This window comes from Microtus pennsylvanicus, chromosome 5 (assembly GCF_037038515.1).
Source record: "Microtus pennsylvanicus isolate mMicPen1 chromosome 5, mMicPen1.hap1, whole genome shotgun sequence".
NCBI lineage: Eukaryota > Metazoa > Chordata > Mammalia > Rodentia > Cricetidae > Microtus > Microtus pennsylvanicus.
In genome coordinates, this window is record NC_134583.1 from 51,470,955 (window position 1) to 51,477,439 (window position 6,485).

Below are 6,485 nucleotides of genomic sequence, written 5' to 3' on the forward strand. Positions count from 1 at the left end.
CCCATTTCTGCTCTTAGAGTTAATACACAACATCCCAACTCTATCTTTCTGAACTGTTAAAGCTTCTCCACCCCCAAACTGGGAAGCTGGGTAGTAACCCCTGTACCACTGTAGACATCTGTCCCACTGTAGACGTCTGTCCCACCGTAGACCATCAGATTCCCTAACTCAGACCACAGTGGCTCTTCAGCCCTATATGACCTTGATTGAGGGAAAAATATCCTCCAAATTAATATTTTTGTCCCCAATAAGTACTTATCCGAAATTCCTTACACGAGTTTCTTTTATTACTTGATAGACAACTTATCAACCTCGTCAACAAACTCTTGTTAAAAGCTGGGAAGCTTCTAGAGTAAACTGTCAGGCTGGACGTGACAAGCTGATAATGGGAAATAACCGTGTCTCTAGGATCCTGTTGCTTGGACACAGGCATCTCTCTGTGCTTTATCGCTGGAGGACTCCTCACACACCTCATTATTTGGAGCACTGAAGTGATGTGAGAGTCCCAGATAGCCTGGCTGATTTATACTCTGGCCTTGTTTCATTTGGCAGGCGGTAGAGGGGACAGTAAAGGACTTGGGCTTTGAAGTCAGACAACCTTGAATTTGCACACTGACTCTCCCTCCTTCCTGCCCTGTAATTGTGGGCAAATCTCTTTAACTTCCATCTCTATTTCATTAGCTATAAAGCCAGGGTAATTGTATCTACCTTATGGGCTTGTAAGGGTGAAGGACACAAGGTATACGAAAGCTTTAACACCTGGTTGGCGGGACACTCTATGCTCATTAACTTTTAAAAAGAGTGCCAAGTAAGGATGTCTTCGCTTAAAACAAAAAGCATGTGCTCTTTTGTGTGTTGGTGCATGGGAGTGTGTGTGTGTGTGTGTGTGTTTGTGTGTGTGGTGTGCCCACATGTATGCAGTTGCACACATCTGGAAGCCAGAGGAAGACCTTGGGTCTTGTTCTGTCCTCTTCCTTAGTCTCTTGAGACAGGGTGTCTTATTGAGACAGAGCGAGGCTGGCTGCCACCAGGACCCCATCTCTGTCGTGTCTCCCTCCACTCCCCAGCACAGGCACACTGGCTTTTCACCTGGTTCTTGGGATCTGAGCTCAGATCCTCAAGTTTGCTCACCTGGTGCTCTTCCCCACTGAGCCATCTCTCCCACCCAGACCCGTTCTTCCTCCAACCCAGAACAGAAAGCTGAATGGTGCATAGACCGGTGTAGCTTAGATAATTTATACAAGGAACCAGACTTGAGGGCCTCTAACCCTCACCCCCAACTCCAGTATTCTAAGACATTTTATTCAGGGAGAGATGAGCATCACAAAGCCCCAGAAATGCAGCCATCTTTTCTAAGCAGTTCCTTCAGAACTTCTAGTTCTGAAGCTTACAAGACCCAGTTTGCCCAAGAAAACCCAGGTTGGAAGAGGAAGCCTAGAGAAAGGAGACTAGTTAATTTCACGGCTGCAAAAACAATTCTCTTTTTTCGGGATAACAATGAGAGCAAAGGGACATTTGACCCTCCCGAGATGTTTTCTCAGTGTGAAACACAAAGGATGTACACAATCTTGCTTTCTGACAGATCCTTGAAAATAATTCTGGCATATTAATGATCCTCTTAAAATACCAAAGATGGGGCCAGAAGGGAACTTCTCTTTCTGAACAATGACTGGGAAGGGAATTCTAATGAATATTTTGGCACACAGATGTCATTTTCTGGCTCTTAAGAGCAGTGGGTCATAATTAAATCTGCTGATGGCAACTCCAGACAGTCAACCCAAATGTCTTCTCCGTGCTGCCAGTCCTCCGCATTAAGTGATTTAGCATCATGTTTGTGTGGTTGAACACACACACAGAGGGAAAATTAAACGTTGATATGAATTCTGGAGCATTTCTCAAAAGATATTGTTTATTACATCCATAGGATTTGTACAATGTTTTCCTTAGCTGATAAATTGAAATGTCCCTTTCCCTAAAGAGAGCCGAGATGTTCACCCTGAGATGTCAGGATGAGATAACATTGCCTGGCTGCTTCCCTCGCTCCCTCCTTTCCTCCCTTCTCTTTCCTAGTAGTTTAGGCTGGCCTTGAACTCGTTATAGCAGAGAATGACCCTGAACTCCTCATCTTTCTGCCTCCACCTCCTTAGTACTGACATTGTAAGAATGTGCCACCACCCCGGTTTATGTGGTGCTGGAGAGTGAATATAGGGATTGACATGTTAGGCAAGCACTCTACCAACAGCCCCAAGATCACGTTTTCTGCAGGAAAGTAAAACTGACTCATATATTTGGAGCTGAAGCCACACATTAAGACAATGAATGTTGTCCCCATCCAGTCCGCCACCTCTCTGGAGGCGCTCCCAGCACTGTTGGTGCTGGAAGTTCAATTAGGTAACTTAAAAAGCTGCTCAATTTTTTTTGTCAATTCAACTTCCAGAAAGAAAACCCACAAATACATCTGCTTGCAAGATCTGTTAGGATCTAAGGAACCAGATTTCCAATTTTTGTCCTTTTTTTCTTTAATAAATTTTGTATTTTTTACACAAGAGTAAAATCAAAATCATCTTTTCTCTATCTTCCTCCATCCCTCTATCTTCCTCCATCCTCCTCCATCCCTCCAATGTCCTCCATCCTTTTCCAACCTCCTCCATCCTCCTCCATCCCTCCAACGTCTTCCATCCTCCTCCATCCCTCTATCTTCCTCCATCCTCCTCCATCCCTCCAACGTCCTCCATCCTCCTCCATCCCTCCAACGTCCTCCATCCTCCTCCATCCCTCCAACGTCCTCCATCCTTTCCCAACCTCCTCCATCTTCCTCCATCCCTCTATCTTCCTCCATCCCTCTATCTTCCTCCATCCCTCCAACGTCCTCCATCCTTTCCCAACCTCCTCCATCCTCCTCCATCCCTCTATCTTCCTCCATCCTCCTCCATCCCTCCATTCTCCTCTAAAAGATAAGTGTTTCAGTTTCAACCTGGATGGAAATGAAGCAACTAAATCCAAGTGTTTCTGAGAGAGTTCAAAGCACCATTAGCGAGTGAAATAAACTGACCAGTCCTTCTTTTTCTTTTAATTTAATATTTTAGATTAAGTCTATAAAGATCATTTATATCTTCTTATTTTCTTTTTTAAAATGCTTACATTACACATACACGGACACACATGTGTGCATGCAAGTTTACATGCCATGGGATGCATGTAGAGGTCTGAAGACAATTTGTGGGAGTTGGTTCTTTCCTTCCACCCTGTTGGTCCCAGGGATTGGTCCTCAGGTCTTCAGGATTGGCAGCAAATGCTTTTATCCACTGAGTTACCTCACAGGTTCCAATCATTTCTTAAAGACAAACCTGGATTTGCCCTGCTAAGCAATTCATCCAAGGCCTGGTCTGCAAGCTCCAGCACAGCACCGTGATAATGTAGACTTTTCAGCTGCAACTTACACATTGGAAGCCAAGCATAGTACTAAGTAAGACACGGAAGACATTTGGGCCAAATGGGAGAGTGGTCACAGCACTGCCCGCTCATGAGCCCAGCGCTACAGCAGCTACCAGGGTGCGATGGAACTTTCTGAGGTCTCCGTCTTTCCATGTACCTCAGCTTCAGGTTCCACCAGCTTCCTTTCTCAGTGCTCACATCCTAACACTGAAAGAGACAGAGCAAACTGCGATGTGGAAACTCAGTTTGGTAGGTACTCTTCTACTCCACCACACCCAGGTTCCTTCGAAGGTCTTTGCAGAGAGTCTGTGAACTGGAACACTTTGACATTGGAATACAGGATACGAGACCCATACCAGAGCCTATGTGTTCTGGATGCCTTGCTGCCTGTGCTTGCTTTCCTGTCTGGCCTCACACAATTGGGGAATCTGCTGATTATGGACAGGGGCTTTTGGAAAGTCTCTTGTCAAAACACACAGAGCCCCCTGGAGAGGACTCTCCACTGTCCACACGACAAAATGGTGGCCTGCCTGTCTCTAGGCCCATAGGGTGACTCAGAGGAGAGATTATGCCCTGGTTCTCACTCCACACCAAAGGGTGAAAAAATGTAACCCTCTGCTGCCACCTGCTGTTTCCTTTGGAATAAATTATTGGAATAAGTTTACCCTTGTGTTGGTTGATCCTTGCCAAATGCCTTGAGGAATTTGGGGGCTGTGAAATGTATGTTTATATACTTCTGTGCCAGCAGATCTGTTATGTGCTAGAATAAACTGTTGGATCCCATGGGTGCTTGCTCTCTTTTAAGCTAGTTCAATGGCTGTCTGCCTCATCTATCAGAATAAGATCAAGAGGAAGAGCACTCAGTGGCCCCAGCCGGGATCTACAGCGCCCTGCCCAGTGAGCCCCTTGAGCAAGGTCCAAGTCTTGAGTTTGGGTAACACTTCCTCGTGTGGCAGTGACGCCATGAGCCGTAACTGAAGGCTCGTGTGGACAACACGGACTGTTCCCCAAGGGAGTGTCTGTGGATAGGAATCCTTGTAAGCACCGCCCCCCACCCCACCCCGGAAGTGGAAATTCTCTTCCTAGTAAAACTGGCTGGAGGGTTTCAGACGAAGTTCACTGTGACACTTCAGAGGTTTTATCTTTTCTTTTTTTGAGGAAACTGAGGCAGACTAAGGAAGAGGGAAGAGAAGATAACACTCCGAGGTGGGAAAATCCCCGCTCCAGTTAGATGTCGAGATAATGGTAAAGAGTTAGCAGCCCTAGGCTTGGACGGTCTGATAAGCGTTCTTAGTCATCTGACTAGAAGCACGGAGGACAGAGATCACCTATCTTGACACTTCTAGAAAGTGGCATTTTCCTCTTTGCCCTCTTCAGGAAGATATACTCACATGCAGGGATTTCTTTCTGTCGTTGGTAATTCTTCAAATCGTGATCTTTTTATTGGCAGAGAGTAATGAACCTGTTAAATGTGTTTTCATATAAATCTAAAGTATTTTTTTAAATGTCAAATCTGGCACTTCTTAGATGACATAAAGAATTAAGGAAATGACCCTTGATATTTTCCTATCAGACTGTGTGTGATAAGGACCAGGTAGGAATGTGATGGCTCATTTCTCAGTGTCTTGCGCCACAGCTGGTACTTAGGGGCACATTTGCTGAATGACTGAGCTGATCACCTACCCACTCATCTCCAGAAGCCCTGTGGGCGTGGGAGGAGGAAGGAAGAGGAAGCTTCCCAGAATTATCCCAATGGATAGTTCATGGGTAGGAGAACCATGAGCACTAGAGTGTGATTAGGAGACCGAAAGTTATACTGTATTGGCTTCAAAACCAGATGAGTTGCTTCTAACCTAAGCACGACTCTTGAAAACTCAACCAGAAAGTTGTAACATGCAAAATTCCTTCCTCCTCTGTCTGGTTCTCAAACTCTTGCCCTTGTTCATGGGCTTCACAAGCCTGTATTTATGCTTCATGCATTTTCTTGTTTATATCCTGTTGTTCTTCTGTAGAGTTGTGTAAAGGCTTTGGGAATGTTCTAGCCCGGCTCACCATGGCAAGAGGCCAGTCACTAAACTGTATTTCCTTCGGGGAAGACAATGCAATCATGGCAATGGACAGTGAGAGACTAGAGGAAAACGCTTGCAGGTCTAGGGTAACAGTTTCACTTTCTTCTCAAGATCCTCTTGACAGTTCCTAGTTCTTGAAGATTCTGGGTTGTCTTGCTTTTCTTCTCCCGGTAGGGAAACAATTTAGGTGTGTAATACGGTGAGTGTTTACTGGTATACTTGATTTGAAGAGCACGGGAGCCCACTCGGGAAGCCCCATCCTGATCTCAAAGATCCAGCCAGAAGGCATTCTTCCCTGAGAGCTAGAGGAGAGAGGAGGAATGGCCATTGCTGCGAGCACTGAAGATGGTCAGAAGGGTCGCACAACTGACTGATCACAAGGCCACTGCAGCTGCAGCCTGAGAAAGGTTCTCACACAAGGGTTCGTTTCAGGCTCCATGGTGAGCAGGTGGACAGGGTCATTATTGCTTCTTTAGCAAGCTTGTCTTTTGATGAGCAAGAAGTCTGGCAGGTGGTGTCAAGGCGTGATTGTTTTCCAGTATTTTCGATACCACTTCTTAGGCCTCCTGTTGTGTCTGGTAACTAAGATGCTGTCAAGAAAATACGGGGAAGCTTCTCTGAGCTGAAAAAGAGCACTTTTGCAATTAGCCCTTTGTCCCTTCAGTCTGTTTCTCTTAGAACAAATGTAATCTTAGTCGATACAGAGTGTCTAAAATAGCTCTTCTGGTGAGTCACCTACAGCAAAGCTGCAGAGATGCTATTGTTTCAGCTACAGCAGGTTTGACATGCGAGCCAACTCCTAGGGGAGCCTGGCTGTTACTGTGTGCTCACGTGCATTTGAGGCCAACTTCAAAGGGTTCAGAGAGTAAGAAACGCCTCAGAGATGGTCTCAGAAGGTGCTCCATGTGCTGCAGAGGCAAAGAGTTCCGAGTTTCACGTTCCTCAGGCCCTGAGACATGTGAGGGTTTTACCCATCATTCA